The sequence below is a fragment of the Chlorocebus sabaeus genome, chromosome 6, assembly GCF_047675955.1.
Source record: "Chlorocebus sabaeus isolate Y175 chromosome 6, mChlSab1.0.hap1, whole genome shotgun sequence".
In the NCBI taxonomy this organism is placed as follows: Eukaryota; Metazoa; Chordata; class Mammalia; order Primates; family Cercopithecidae; genus Chlorocebus; species Chlorocebus sabaeus.
This window is the reverse complement of record NC_132909.1, coordinates 22,420,859-22,435,594: the sequence shown is the minus strand read 5'-3', so window position 1 is coordinate 22,435,594 and position 14,736 is coordinate 22,420,859. Positions and strand designations below refer to the sequence as shown.

At 45.8% G+C, this 14,736-nt stretch overlaps 1 pseudogene; it reads right to left on the bottom strand.

The window, feature by feature from the left end:
* Nucleotides 1–290: 290 nt before the first annotated feature.
* Nucleotides 291–7,670, bottom strand: LOC103235492 (C-terminal-binding protein 2 pseudogene; annotated as a pseudogene).
* Nucleotides 7,671–14,736: the final 7,066 nt, after the last annotated feature.

The following is a 14,736-nucleotide window of genomic DNA, read 5'->3' as shown; positions in this document are numbered from 1 at the left end:
TTTTTTTTTTTTTTTTTTTTTTTTTTTTTTTTTTGAGTTGGAATTTTGCTCTTGTTGCCCAGGCAGGCTGGAGTGCAACGGTGCGATCTTGGCTCACCACAGCCTCCATCTCCCAGGTTCAAGTGATTCTCCTGCCTCAGCCTCCCAAGTAGCTGGGATTACAGGCATGCACTACCATTGCCTGGCTAATTTTGTGTTTTTAGTACAGATGGGGTTTCTCCATGTTGGTCGGGCTGGTCTTGAACTTCTGATCTCAGCCTCCCAAAGAGATGGGATTACAGGCATGAGCCACCGTGCCTGGAAAATAGGCCATCTTTTTAAACAAAAAGGCAATGATTCACAAAAGTCTATGAATAGAACATGTAACTAGTTGATATAAATCTAATAGGATTTGTTAAAAATCAGTCAAATCTAATACATCTGAAGTGTTCTTGTATAAAATACCACATGAAGAAAAGAAGACTTTATTAATGTCTACAAACAATGGGTTTGTTCATAGACAGTATGACAAGTTACCATTAAAAGTGTTTCCGGAAACATAAGGAAATGCAACATTATTCTTCCTGAACACTTTGAGTTCAAGACTTTCCACTCAATAAAATAGGAAAGGATCTGAAACTGAGAAAATGTATTTTGAGTACAAACAGCTTGTGAAACGTAATACTTTTTTTTTCTTTTTTGCATCATCAGAGGGTTTTACTGAACTCATGACTAGCTTCCCCACTCAGTATGCAATTCAGATGTGAGCGTGGGGCCAGGCGCAGTGGCTCACGCCTGTGATCCCAACACTTTGGGAGGCTGAGGCAGGTAAATCACCTGAGGTCAGGAGTTCGAGACCAGTCTGGCCAACATGGTGAAACCCTATCACTACTAAAAATACAAAAATTAGCTGGGCGTGGTGGTGTATGCTTGTAATCCTAGGTACTCCGGAGGCTGACACAGGAGAATCGCTTGAACCTGGGAGGCAGAGGTTGCAGTGAGTCCAGATCTCGCCACTGCACTCCAGCCTGGGTGACAGAGCAAGACTCCATCTCAAAACAAAACAAAAAACAGATGTGAGAGGAGAAACGTGTCTCACAGGAGCCTGTACTGTCTTCAATCCTATGTGTGCAGGTATCTACCACAGGCAAACAGTTTTCTCCCCATTTTGTAGCAATATTATCTTCCTACTAGCAAAAAGAGTTAAATAGCCCCTATAGACTGAAAGGACTAGAGTCACAGGACTAGAGTCACAGGATGAAGCTTTCCTCTTAATATTTTTTATTTTGATGTTTGAACTCTTTTTTTTTTTTTTTTTTTCCTTGAGACAGAGTCTTGCTCTTTCACCCAGGCTGGAGTGCAGTGGCACAATCTTGGCTTACTGCAACCTCCACCTCCCGGATTCAAACAATTCTCCTACCTCAGCCTCCTGAGTAGCTGGGATTACAGGCGCTCACCACCACACCCAGCTAATTTTTGTATTTTTAGTAGAGACGGAGTTTCACCATTTTGGCCAGGCTGGTCTCGAACTCCTGACCTCAGGTGATCCACCTGTTGGGCTCCCAAGTGCTGGGATTACAGGCGTGAGCCACCGTGCATGGCCTGATGTTTGAACTCTTAAGGCAACATTCTAGAGAACGGTGTTTGGGACCTGCTGTGCCCAAGGGACCGATAAAGAAAAAAGCTCTATTATTTGTGATTTGATGCACAGATGAAAAACTTAACACACAATAACGGAAGTTGGTTGTTAGTAAGTCACATCCTAGTCTTTCAGCACTTCCATAAGCAGACGACATCTTCAGTTGTCTAGCTCTTGTAGTTTTAGCACTGCAACATCAGTGATGCCTCTGTCCAGAATCAGTTAAAAAGACCGTAATTTTTTTCTTAGTTCATCTATTTTTCACTGGCTCATGGTCCCAAGTGTGTCAGAATGATTACCTTTGGGCATTCTTTGCTATTGCTCATTAGGGTGCTCTCAGTTGTCCCCATGTTTTGTGGGCTGGTTGGGAGAGGGAGCTTGGGAAGGATGTGCCACTCTCAGGAGGTTGTAAGTCATTGGGACGCCTCCAGGGATGATTCCTTCCATGGCTGCAGGAAGTCCTCCTGGAGCCACGCCCATGATGCCTGGCAGATAATCTGTATGTTGCACCGTTGAGCTCTGGATGAGTTGCTTGCTGGTCTGTTGCTGACCAAGGTGCTGATGTGACAAATAATTCCTTGTTCACACTGTTTCTTAAGCTTTCTGGGATGCGAACTGTGATGGCTCAGCGAATCTCAGTGGCAGCTGCCTCCTTCATCTCCAGCGACGCCTGCTTGCTGTCCCAGGCAGTGTGCGGAGTGCAGATGAGATTTGGCGCATCTTTCAAAGGAGCCTGAGCAAAGCTAACAGGCTCCGATTTGTGCAAGTAGAGGGCTGCCCCTCATATCCTGTCCTCCTTGAGGGCCTGTGCTAAGGCTTTCTCGTCCACCAGGCCACCATGGGCTGTGTTCACAAGGAATGCACCCTGCCTCATCTGCTTTATAGTAAAGTCAATGACGAGGTGGTGGTTATGTTCACTGAGATTGCAGTGCAAGGAGACGCAGTCACTGTGATACAGCAAATCCTGCAGGGTGTATCGGCGTCCCCTCTGCACGCCCTGGGACTGCTCTATCCCGTCCTACAAGAAGGGGTCATAAAATACGACACTGAATCCAAAGGCCTTGGCTCGAACTACAACCGCCTGCCCTGTGTGAACGAAGCCCATGAGGCCTAGCGCTTCCCCATGAATGTGGGCCACTCCCGAGGCCAATTCGAGGATCTGCTCCAGGCTCTGAACGTGCGTGCCTTCCCACAGTTCCTGGTACAGCTACGTGTTCCTCCGGCACAGATTGAGGATGTGGCAGACAGTGGAGTCGGCTGCCTCTTCCACGGCTGCAGAGGGGTGTTGCACATAGTAATCTGGAGCTTGCTGGCAGCCTTGGTGTCTACATTGTCGTAGCCACTTGCCCATCCACACGATCATTCTCAGGACCTTGAAATTCTCCAGGTCCTCCCTGATGAGGGTGACGGTGGTACATCATGACGCCTACGGTTTTGTTTAGAACCTTCTCGTGGATCCCCTGCGTGGACTGTGCATCACAGAAGGCTGCAATGGGCCAGATCCTTCAGGATGGGCATCTCCACGGTGCGGTCACAGCCATCCAGCAGTGCCAGCAGCGGGAGGGGGTGCAGGGGGCCGTTTGTGACGTGGAGGTGAAGACCTTCACAAATTCTGTCCAATCGCTGCCTTGTGATTTTGTGTTTATCCACAAGGGCATCTTTACGGAAGTTTGCAACTCTCAGATCAAAAGTCAAGGCAGGCCTGGCATGGTGGCTCGTGCCTGTAATCCCACCACTTGAAAGGTCGAGGCGGGAGGATCCCTTGAGGTCAGAAGTTTGAGACCAGCATGGCCAACATGAGGAAACACCATCTTTACTAAAAATATAAATATCAGCTGGGCGTGGTGGCGCACTCCTGTAATCCCAGCTACTCGGGAGGCTGAGGCAGGAGAATAGCTTGAACCCGGGAGGCGGAGGTTTCAGTGAGCTGAGATCACGCCATTGCACTCCAGCCTGAGTGACAGAGTGAGACTCTGTCTCCAAAAAACAAACCAAAACGAACAACAACAACAAAACAAAAGGCAAAGCAGTCCTCTAAAAACTTACAGAACTCACAGGAGTGTGCGTGTATGACACCACTATGAACCCAATATATATCTGTCCACAAACTCTGTAGTTCACAGGATGGGCTGTCCATCGTTTTTTTTTTCTTGGTTTTTTTTTTTGTTTTTTTTTGTCACCAGGCTGCTGGAGTACAGTGGCATGATCTCGGCTCACTGCAATCTCCACCTCCTGGGTTCAAGGGATTGTCCTGCCTCAGCCTCCTGAGTAGCTGGGACTACAGGCGCCCGCCACCATGCCCAGCTAATTTTTTTGTATTTTTAGTAGAGACGGGGTTTCACCGTGTTAGCCAGGAAGGTCTCGATCTCCTGACTTCGTGATCTGTCTGCCTCAGTCTCCCAAAGTGCTGGGATTACAGGCATGAGCCACCGTGCCCAGCCTTATTTTTTTAATTTATTTTTTCTTTTTCTTTATCTTTTTTTTCTTTTTTGAGACAGAGTCTTGCTCTGTCGCCAGGCTGGAGTGTACTGGCACGACCTCGGCTTACTGCAACCTCCACCTTCCAGGTTCAAGTGATTCTCCTGCCTCAGCCTCCAGAGTAGCTGGGACTTCAGGTGCCTGCCACCATGCCCAGCTAATTTTTGTACTTTTAGTAGAGATGCGGTTTCACCGTATTGGCCAGGCTGGTCTCAAACTCCTGACCTTGTAATCTGACTGCCTTGGCCTCCTATATTGCTGGGATTACAGGCGTGAGCCACTGCGCCCGGCTAATTTTTTTTTTTTTTTTTGAGACGGACTCTCACCCTGTCGCCCAGGCTGGAATGTAATGGTGCGATCTCGGCTCACTGCAACCTCTGCCTCCTGGGTTCAAGCAATTCTCCTGCCTCAGCCTCCTGAGTAACTGGGATTACAGGCGCCCACCACCATGCCTGGTTAATTTTTGTATTTTTAGTACAGATGGATTGCACCATGTTGGTCACGCTTGTCTCAAACTACTGACCTGGTGATCTGCCCGCCTCAGCCTCCCAAAGTGCTGGGATTACAGGCGTGAGCCACCGTGCCTGGCCCCAAACATTTATTATTAATTATTCCTTATATTACATTTCCAGGATCTACTATATATTTTTTATATTTTCATTTTATTTTTAATTAAGAAGTAATAATTACATGTATTTATGGGGTACAATTTAATGTGTACATTGTATTCATTGCGATGTGCATACAATGACACATGTGTACATTGTGGAGTAATTGAATCAGCTTTTCCAAGTGTCTTTCCTTCTAGCATCTCCAAACCTCTCCTCAAGTTAGCTTCAGGCCTTGAGAGACACAAAGTGCTCTCCCTTAAACTGGGTTGCTTTGATTCCCAGTGGAAAGGTGAGTCACAGAGGGCGGCGCTCTCTCTCTTTCATGTGCTTGGGTTTCACTCATTTTTATCAGCTGGCCACTGCCGCAGGGGCTGATTGCTCCCACTCCCTTCCCCAGGTTCTGGGTTATCGTTCATGATTCCAGTGGGTTTCCATTTTTCTTCCTGAAATAAAGTGCGCAGAGTTTATCTTTATGCACTATCATGCTATTCCCAAGTGGCTGAGGCATGCTCTAATCTGCCATCTTGGACGAAGAAAAGTTTTATGTTTGATGTCACAGTTTACATGTAATTTGTGTCAATTAACAAATTATGGGTGTTTTTTTTTTTTTTTTTTTTTTTTTTTTTTTTAGTTGGAGTCTCGCTCTGTTGCCCAGGCTGGAGTGCAATGGCGCAATCTCAGCTCACTGCAACCTCCACCTTCCAGGTTCAAGCAATTCTCCTGCCTCAGCCTCCCAAGTAGCTGGGACTACAGGTACGTGCCATCATGCCCAGCTTATTTTTTGTAGTTTTAGTAGAGATGGGGTTCCATCATGCTGGACAGGCTGGTCTTGAACTCCTGACCTCGTGATCCGCCTGCCTGGGCCTCCCAAAGTGCTGGGATTATAGGCATGAGCCACCGCACCTGGCCTCCAGTTTTGTCTTTTAATCTTCAAACTAGAGAGAGAATTGATTTACACCTCACCATTACAGTATTAGAGCGTTGTGAATTTGACAATGTACTTATTTTTTACCTGTAAGTTCGTTTTCGTTTTTTTGTTTTTTAAGATGGAGTCTCATTCTGTCACCCAGGCTGGAATGCGGTGGTGCGATCTCTGCTGACTGCAACCTCGCCTTGCGGGTTCAAATGAACCTCCTGCCTCAGCTTCCCAAGTAGCTGGATTACAGGCGTGTGCCACCACGCCTAGCTAATTTTTGCATTTTTAGTAGAGACAGGGTTTCACCATGTTGGCCAGGCTGGTCTTGGACTTCTGACCTCAAGTGGTCTGGCTGCCTTGGCCTTCCAAAGTGCTGGGATTACAGGTGTGAACCAGCTCACCTGGCCAGTTTTATATACTTTCATATGTTTTCATGTTACTAATAAATGACATTTTCTTTCAGCTTGAAGAATTCTCTTTAGCATTTCTTTTTTTTTTTTTTTTTTTTTTAGACGGAGTCTCGTTCTGTGGCCCAGGCTGGAGTGCAGTGGCCGGATCTCAGCTCACTGCAAGCTCCGCCTCCTGGGTTTACGCCATTCTCCCGCCTCAGCCTCCCGAGTAGCTGGGATTACAGACGCCTGTCACCTCGCCCGGCTAGTTTTTTGTATTTTTTAGTGGAGACGGGGTTTCACCGTGTTAGTCAGGATGGCCTCGATCTCCTGACCTCGTGATCCGCCCGTCTCGGCCTCCCAAAGTGCTGGGATTACAGGCTTGAGCCACCGCGCCCGGCCTTTAGCATTTCTTGTAGTGCAGATATAGGAGTGTTAAACACCTTCAACTTTTGTTTGTCTGAGAAAGTCTTAATTTCTCCTTCATTTATGAAATACAGGTTATCTGAGTATAGTATTCTTACATGGCAGTTGTTTTCTCTCTAACAATGTATCATCCCACTCCCTTCTGGCCTGCAAGATTTCTGTGGAAGAATCCACCGATGATCTTATTAAGGTGACCTTGTACATAAGTGAACATAAGAAGTCACTTTTTCCTTGCTCCTTTAAAGATTCTCTCTTTGTGTTTAACTTTTGAAAATTTGATTATAATGCAACTCTGTGTGGGTTTCTTTTGATTTCTCCTATTTGGTGTCCTTTTGGCTTCTTCGATCTGGATTTCTATTTCCTTTCCCAGGCTTGGGAAGTTTTCTGCCATTATTTCTTTATATAAGCTCTCTGTCTCCTTCTCTTTTATCCTTCTGACCCTTTGGCAATCTTGATGGTGTTCCAAAAGTCCCTTATGCTGTCTTCACTATTTTATGTTATTTTGCTCCTCAGATTGGATGATTTCTAATTACCTGTTTCTGAGTTTGTTGATCCTTGCTTCTGTTTGATCTAGTCCGATACTGAACCCGTTTATTGCATTTTTCAGTTCAGTTACTGTACTCTTCAGACCTAATCTTTCTTTCTTTCTCTTTCTTTCTTTTTCTTTCTTTTCTTTTCTTTCTTTCCTTCCTACCCCCTTCCCTTCCCTTCCCTCTTTCTTTTTATTTCTTTCTTTCTGTCTTTCTTTTCTTTCTTTCCTTCCTCCCCCCTTCCCTTCCCTTCCCCTTCCCCTTCCTTCCTTCCTTCCTTCCTTCCTTCCTTCCTTCCTTCCTTCCTTCCTTCCTTCCTTTTTCTTTCTTTCTCAGAGTCTTGCTCTGTCACCTAGGCTGGAGTGCAATGGCATGATCTTGGCTCAGTGCAACCTCTGCCTCCGGGTTCAAGCAATTCTGCTCAGCTTCCCAAGTAGCTGGGATTACAGGTACAAGTCACCACGCCCAGCTAATTTTTTGTATTTTTAGTAGAGATGGGTTTTCACCATGTTGGCCAGGCTGGTCTCAAACTCCTTACCTCAGGTGATCCACCTGCTTGGGCTTCCCAAAGTGCTGGGATTACAGGCATGAGCCTCCCTACCTGGCCATCCCTAAGATTTCTGTTTGGTACTTTTTTATACTTTCTGCTTATTGAAATTCTCAAGGTTGTTCATGCATTGCTTTCCTCACCTTGGTGAGCATCTTTGTGATGATTCTTTTGAATTGCCTGTTGGGTAAATCACATTATCTCCATTTCAGTAGGGTTGGTTTCTGGAAATTAATTTTATTCTATTATTTGGAACATATTTCCCTGTTTCTTCATTTTCCTTGTATCTCTGTGTTGGTTTCTGTGTATTAATAAGAAAACAGTCTCACTCAGTTTTTCACACTGGCCTTACATAGAAGAGCCGAATCAATACATGTAAGGTGCCTCTCACATTTTTGTGTTTGTCCAAACTGCAGTCTCTGTTTTTAGTGACCCCTAGGAGATTAGGATGTGCCAAGACCTGGCAGTCCTCTGAGTCAGGTAAGATAGAAGCCAGTCCCTCTAGATGGAGCTGGAAAGATTGGGGCGTTAGATTTGTCTTCCACTTCATTTTATCCTCAGGGTGAAGCTGAGAGGAGTTTATCTCCAAGTCTCCCTGCGTTAAGTCAGGGAGTGTATCTGTAGCAAATGCCTGCGCTCTCCTTCAAATTGCATCCTCTGATCCTCTGCTGGACGTGGCGTCATTGAATGTCCACATCTTTGTTTTCTGTGGTCTAGGGAGGCTCAGGAATGCTGAGCTCAATCAACTTACAGAGCTAGGTGGTTATAGAGGCAACCCCTTGGGAGGGAGCTGTAGAAGTTATGGCACTCAATGCTCCTTCAGGGAGCATCTACATACCTGGCTTTATTGCTCAAGCAAACTGAGGGGGAAAAGCACAGGAAATGCCTAAGCTCCTGTTCAGGCTCCCATAGGTCTATTGCTTCTCTACCCCATTGGTTTCCAGGTGCAGGATAGATTCTCAAACCACAGCTGAAAAAGTGTGCAGACAGACACTTCCAGAGAGAAACTGAGAGGTGTGCACTTTAGACCATTCACTGCACTGGTCCTGACATGTAAAAAATGGCAGGGTTCGTGTATTAGTTTAAAACCACCTCTTGGCTGGTGGCGGTGGCTCACACCTGTAATCCCAGCACTTTGGGAGGCTGGGGCAGGCGGATCACCTGAGGTTGGGAGTTCGAGACCAGCCTGACCAAATGGAGAAACCTTGTTGCTACTAAAAATACAAAATTAGCTGGCTGTGGTGGCACATGCCTGTAATCCCAGCTACTCAGGAGCCTGAGACAGGAGAATTGCTTGAACCCGGGAGGCGGAGATTACGGCGAGCTCAGATCGCATCGTTGTACTCCAGCCTGGGCAACAAGAGCAAAATTCCGTCTCAAAAACAAAAACAAAAAAAACCACCAAAAAACAAACAAACAACCCACCTGTTCGTTCTGTGATCTAGAGAGACTAGTGAATGCCAAGTCCTTTCAGTTCCCAATTTTAGATGGTTTAGGATGGAGTCTCTTAGTTGGGAGCTGTGAAAACTGGGGCACTCTATGTGTGGAAATAGTTTTGTTTTTTTTTTAAAGAAAGAATCTGTAGACATGGAGTGAGCTGGGGGAGACTTGGAAAGTGCCAAACTTCCATTTAGACTCCCAAGGGTCTATATCCTGTTAGATGTAGGCTGGTTAGAAGCCTGTCAAGCAGCAACTGGAGGAGTGTTCTGGGAAACCCCTTCTGTGGCAAAAGACACATAAAATTAATTTGCCGTCTTAGACCTTTTTTTTTTTGAGATGGAGTCTCACTGTGTCGCTCAGGCTGGAGTGCAATGGCGCAATCTCAGCTCACTGCAAGCTTCGTCTCCTGGGTTCAAGCCATTCTCCTGCCTCAGCCTCCCAAGTAGCTGAGACTACAGGTGCCCGCCACCAGGCCTGGCTAATTTTTTGTATTTTTAGTAGAGACGGAGTTTCACCATGTTGGCCAGGATGGTCTCTTATCTCCTGACCTTGTGATCCACCCGTCTCGGCCTCCCAAAGTGCTGGGATTACAGGCGTGAGCCACCGTGCCCAGGCTTTTTTTTCTTTTTTGAGACAAGTCTCGCACTGTCACCCAGGCTGGAGTGCAGTGGCATGATTTTGGCTCATTGCAACCTCCAACTCCTGGGTGCAAGCGATTTTTCTGCCTCAGCCTCCCAAGTAGCTGGTATTACAGGCACCCACCATCACAACCGGCTAATTTTTTTTTTTTTTTTTTTTTTTTGTACTTTTAGTAGAGACGGTGTTTCACTATGTTGGCCAGGCTGGTCTCGCACTCTTGACCTTGTGATTAGCCCACCTCAGCCTCCCAAAGTGCCGGGAATAGTGTTGGGAATACAGGCGTGAGCCACCGCGCCTGGCCCCCATCTTAGACATTTTAAGGTGTACTGTTCAGTGGTTTTAAATACATTCATAATGTTGTGCAACCGTCACCACCACCAGTCTTTATAATTCTTTTCATCCTGTCATAATGAAAATCTATACCCATTAAACAATTAACTCCCCATTCTTCTTTTCTGCTAAAAACCGTAATTCTACTGTGTCTATGATTTTGACTGCTTTAAGTACCTTGTATAAGTGGAATCATATAGTATTTGTCTTTTTGTGACTGGAATATATCACTTAGCATTATGTGCTCAAAGTTCATCCACATTGTAGCCTGTTGCAGAATGTCCTTCATTTTTAAGGCCTAATAATATTCCACTGTATGTATATACCACATTTTGCTTACCCATTCATCTATCTGTAGACACTGGGGTTGCCTCCATGTTTTCGGTATTATGAATAACGCTGCTATAAACATGAGTGTTTGAGTCCCTTCTTTCAATTCTTTTAAGTATATACTCAGAAATGGAATTGTTGAATCAGATGGTAGTTGTAGGTTTAATGTTTTTCTCTTTTTTTTTGGAGACAGGGTCTCTCTCTGTTGCCCAGGCAGGAGTACAGTGGTGAGACCACAGCTCACTGCAGCCTCGACCTCTAGGGTTCAAGCAATCCTCCCACCTCGGCCTCCTGAGTAGCCTTCTGAGGCAAGGGCTGAAGTTGCTGTGGACTGATACGAATATGCTGCTGGTAACTTGGGATAACTTGGATCTGTGCCACTGCTAACATTATCATGACATTATCAAGACTTCAGGGAGCGGTGGCTCATGCCTGTAATCCCAGCACTTTGGGAGACTGAGGTGGGCGGATCACGTGAGATCAGGAGTTCAAGACCAGCCTGGCCAACACGGTGAAACACATCTCTACCAAAAATGCAAAAATTAGCTGGGTGTGGTGGCAGGTGCCTGTAATCCCAGCTACTTAGGAGGCTGAGCCAGGAGAATCACTTGAACCCGGGAGGCGGAGGTTGCAGTAAGCTGATATCTCGCCACTGCACTCCAGCCTAGGCGACAGAGCAAGACTCAAAATGTCTGGCTGGGCGTGGTGGCTCATGCCTGTAATCCCAGCACTTTGGGAGGCCGAGGCGGGTGGATCACCTAAGGTCGGGAGGTCAGGAGCTCAAGACCAGCCTGACCAACATGGAGAAGTGCTATCTCTACTAAAAATACAAAATTAGCCAAGCGTGGTGGCATATGCCTGTAATCCCAGCTACTCAGGAAGCTAAGGCAGGAGAATCATGCCACTGCACTCTAGCCTCGGCAACAAGAGCAAAACTCCATCTCAAAAAAATTAAAAAAAAATTTCACCTTAGGGGCATAAAGTACAGGTGCATGCCACCACAGCCAGCTAATTTTTATATTTTTTGTAGGTTGCCCAGACTGGTCTCAAACTCCTGGGCTCAAGAGATCCCCTTGCCTCAGCCTCCCAAAGTGCTATATATTTAACTTTTTTGAGGAACTACTCTAATTTTTTCCACAGTGGCTGTACCACTTTACACCCTCATCAATAGGGCATAAGAGTTCCCATTTCTTTTTTTTTTTTGGAGACAGAGTCTTGCTCTGTTGCCCAGGCTGGAGTGCAGTGGCTAATTTTCTTATATTTTAGTAGAGACAGGATTTCACCATGTTGCCCAGGCAGGTCTCGAACTCCTGAGCTCAGGCAATCTGCTTGTCTTGGCCTTCCAAAGTGCTAGGATTACAGGTGTGAGCCACCGCACCAGGCCAGGTTCCTATTTCTTTTTATCCTTGTAAACACTTGTTATTTTCTGTATTTTGTTTAATAGCCATCCTAATGGGTGAGTTGGTAATCTCATTTTAGTTTTGATTTGGATATTCCTAATGATGTTGGGATTTTTTCATGTGCCAGTAAGCACTGGCGCATGAAAAAATCTTGGGCCGGTTGCAGTGGCTCACGCCTGTAATTCCAACACTTTGGGAGGCTGAGGCAGGTGGATCACCTGAGGTCAGGAGTTTGAGACCAGCCTGGCCAACATGGTGAATCCTCATCTCTACTAAAAATATAAAAATTAGCCGTGCATGGTGGTATGCACCTGTAATCCCAGTTACTTGCGAGGCTGAGTCAGAGAATTGCTTGAACCCTGGAAGCAGAGGTTGCAGTGAGCCAAGATTGTGCTGCTGCACTCTAGCCTGGGTGACAGAGCCAGACTCTGTTTCAAAAAACAAACAAACAAACAAAAAACTTATTTGGATAAATGGTTATTTAATTCATTTACCCTTTTGGTCTCGTTGTTTGCTTTCTTGTTGAGTATTAGGAATTTTCTATATATTCTCGATATTGATCACACATCAGATACATGAATAACTTCAAATAGTGACTTTGTCTAATAGCTCAGTTTTCAGAATTTCAGTATAATTGTTAAAAATAAATCAATTAGGGCCAGGCACGATGGCTCACGCCTATAATCCCAGCACTTTGGGAGGCTGAGGTGGGTGGATCACGAGGTCAGATTGAGACCATCCTGGCTAACATGGTGATGGTGGTGGTGGGCACCTGTAGTCCCAGCTACTTGGGAGGCTGAGGCAGGAGAATGGTGTGAACCCAGGAGGCGGAGCTTGCAGTGAGCCGAGATCGTGCCACTGCACTCCAGCCTGGGTGACAGAGCGAGACTCTGTCTCAAAAAAAAAAAAAAAAAAAAAAAATCAATTAGGTAAATGTAAATGGGGTAGACATAAAAAGACTTTTCATGTAATTTGACATCTTACCATTATGTTACTTAATTAATAGATACTAAATGTCTTGGTTGGTACTAAATAAGATTAAAGAACTGAAATACAAATTGCTGAACATAAATGTTTGGTTTTGGCATTTTAAATTTTATAAAAACTCTAAATAGGCCAGGTGTGGTGGCTCACGCTTGTAATCCCAGCACTTTGGGAGGCGGGTGGATCATGAGGTCAGGAGTTCAAGACCAGCCTTGCTAACATGGTGAAACCCATCTCTACTAAAAATACAAGTTAGCTGGGTGTGGTGGCGGGCACCTGTAGTCCCAGCTACTTGGGAGGCTGAGGTTCAAGAGAATTGCTTGAACCTGGGAGGAGAAGGTTGAAGTGAGCCAAGATGGTGCCACTGCACTCCAGCCTGGCAGACAGAGTGAGACTCCGTCTCAGAAAAAAAAAAGGAAAAGAACTAATAGGACAGAGAGATGTGAAGAAAGTTTTTTTTTTTTTTTTTTTTTTTTTTTGAGACGGAGTCTCGCTGTGCCGCCCAGGCTGGAGTACAGTGGCCGGATCTCGGCTCACTGCAAGCTCCGCCTCCCGGGTTCACGCCATTCTCCTGCCTCAGCCTCCTGAGTAGCTGGGACTACAGGCGCCCGCCACCTCGCCCGGCTAGGTTTTTGTATTTTTTTAGTAGAGACGGGGTTTCACGTGTTAGCCAGGATGGTCTTGATCTCCTGACCTCGTGATCCGCCCGTCTCGGCCTCCCAAAGTGCTGGGATTACAGGCTTGAGCCACCGCGCCCGGCCGTGAAGAAAGTTATTAATATGAAGATACATTTTTGGTAAGGCAAGTTAAAAGCAAAAGAGAATAACTTCGTATGAGAATGAATCTTATGTGATAAATATTGGTCCCTAAAGTGACTTTTTTTTCTTAAAGAAAGCACAGGACAAAGCAGAAAGTCAAAGCATGTTGTCAAAGGTCTGAATAAGTTGTGATAAAGTTAGTGGTGACAGATACCTGAATTACCCCATTACCAGTGGCATATTCATAGAAGTCCACAGCAACTTCAGCCCGTGACTTCTCAGAAGAAAGAATTCAACTGAGGGGAAGCAGAAAAAGGGACTGAGGCAAGTTTCAGAGCACGAGTGGAAGTTTATTTTAAAAGGCTTTAGAACAGTAAAGAAAGGAAAATTCACTTGGAAGAGAGCCAAACATATGCCTGAAGGTCCAAGAGAAAAAAGACCCCTCCCCCCTCCCCCCAAAAAAAGTCTTTGGCTGGGTGCAGTGGCTCACACCTGTAATCCCAGCACTTTGGGAGGCGAAGGAGGGTGGATCATGAGGTCAGGAGATCGAGACCATCCTGGCCAATAAGGTGAAACCCCGTCTCTACTAAAAATACAAAAATTAGCTGGATGCGGTGGCATGCACCTGTAATCCCAGCTACTCAGGAGGCTGAGGCAGGACAATCACTTGAACCTGGGAGGTGGAGGTTGCAGTGAGCCGAGATCACGCCACTGCACTCCAGCCTGGGCAACAGAGCAAGACTTCATCTCAAAAAAAGAAAAAAAAGACTTTAACCTTGATCCTAGGACTTTATAGACTCACCTCTTTCCCATGATTCTTCCTTTAGGGTGCGCTCGCCAAATGCACAGTGCTTTCCTTACCCTTTGGAATTAGGCACATGCAACATGTTTAGGGAGTTATGCACATGCCCATCTGAGGCTTTTTTCCTTTTTCTGGTGGCATGTGCCCCTGGTAGGTCATGTCACCATTTTGTCTCTTCACACACATGGCCAAGAAGCTGCTTTTCCCTGGGCCTGCATTCAGTTAACACGTTTAATGTTAACAGGTGTGGACCATCAGGAGATTGTCCCTCCTTGGAATTATCATTTTTTCTTTTTTTTTTTTAAGACGGAGTTTTGCTCTGTCACCTAGGCTGGAGTGCCATGGTATGATCTCAGCTCACTGCAACCTCTGCCTCCCGGGTTCAAGCGATGCTCCTGTCTCAGCCTCCCGAGTAGCTGGGACTACAGGCATATGCCACCATGCCTGGCTAATTTTTGTATTTTTAGCAGAGACAAAGTTTCATCATGTTGGTCAGGGTGGTCTTGAACTCCTGACCTCAAACGATCTGCCTGTCTTG